Here is a 1,207-nt window from a genome sequence, read left to right as displayed (position 1 = left end):
CTTAAGCCTCAATTAGTTTCTCTAATGCAACAGAATTGCAAGTTTCATGGACTTCCATTGGAAGATCCTCATTAGTTCTTAGCTGAATTCTTGCAAATCTGTGACACTGTCAAGACCAATGGGGTTGATCCCGAGGTCTACAAGCTTATGCTTTTTCCCTTTGCTGTAAGAGACAGAGCTAGAATATGGTTGGATTCACAACCTAAGGAAAGCCTGAATTCTTGGGAAAAGCTGGTCAGTGCTTTTCTAGCCAAATTCTTTCCACCTCAAAAATTGAGTAAGCTTAGAGTGGAAGTCTAGACCTTCCAACAGAAGGAAGGTGAATCCCTCTATGAAGCTTGGGAAAGATACAAGCAATTGATCAGAAGGTGTCCTTCTGACATGCTTTCAGAATGGAGCATCATAGGTATCTTCTATGATGGTCTGTCTGAACTGTCCAAGATATCATTGGACAGCTCTGCTGGAGGATCTCTTCATCTGAAGAAGACGCCAGCAGAAGCTCAGGAACTCATTGAAATGGTTGCAAATAACCAATTCATGTACACTTCTGAAAGAAATCCTGTGAATAATGGGACAAATCAGAAGAAAAGAGTTCTTGAGATTGATACTCTGAATGCCATATTGGCTCAGAATAAAATATTGACTCAGCAAGTCTATATGATTTCTTAGAGTTTGTCTGGCATGCAAACAGCAACAGGTAGTACCAAAGAAGCTTCATCTGAAGAAGAAGCTTATGATCCTGAGAACCCGGCAATGGAAGAGGTGAATTACATGGGAGAACCCTATGGAAACACCTATAATCCTTCATGGAGAAATCATCTAAATCTCTCATGGAAAGACCAACAGAGGCCTTAAGGCTTCAACAACAGTAATGGTGGAAGAAATAGGTTCAGCAATAGCAAGCCTTTTCCATCATCTTCTCAGCAACAGACAGAGAATTCTAAGCAGAGCCATTCTGACTTAGCAACTGTAGTCTCTGATCTAATTAAAACCACTCAAAGTTTCATGACTGAAAAAAGGTCCTCCATTAGAAATTTGGAGACACAAGTGGGTCAGCTGAGTAAGAAAGTTACTGAACTCCCTCCTAGTACTCTCCCAAGCAATACAGAAGAGAACCCAAAGAGAGAATGCAAGGCCATAAATATGTCCCACATGGCCGAATGCATAGAGGAGGGAAAGGCAGTGATTTCCACTGAGGAAAACCTCA

General features: G+C 41.3%; 1 non-coding gene across 1 annotated transcript; it reads right to left on the bottom strand.

The window, feature by feature from the left end:
- Positions 1-279: 279 nt before the first annotated feature.
- On the bottom strand, positions 280-387 carry LOC148574947 (small nucleolar RNA R71). Its single transcript, XR_015906800.1, has one exon. It is a non-coding gene; the product is annotated as a small nucleolar RNA R71 (small nucleolar RNA).
- Positions 388-1,207: the final 820 nt, after the last annotated feature.

Source organism: Arachis ipaensis, chromosome B2, assembly GCF_059453495.1.
Source record: "Arachis ipaensis isolate K30076 ecotype BB chromosome B2, ASM5945349v1, whole genome shotgun sequence".
In the NCBI taxonomy this organism is placed as follows: Eukaryota; Viridiplantae; Streptophyta; class Magnoliopsida; order Fabales; family Fabaceae; genus Arachis; species Arachis ipaensis.
Note: the sequence above shows the minus strand (reverse complement) of the source record. Positions and strands in the feature narration are given on the sequence as shown.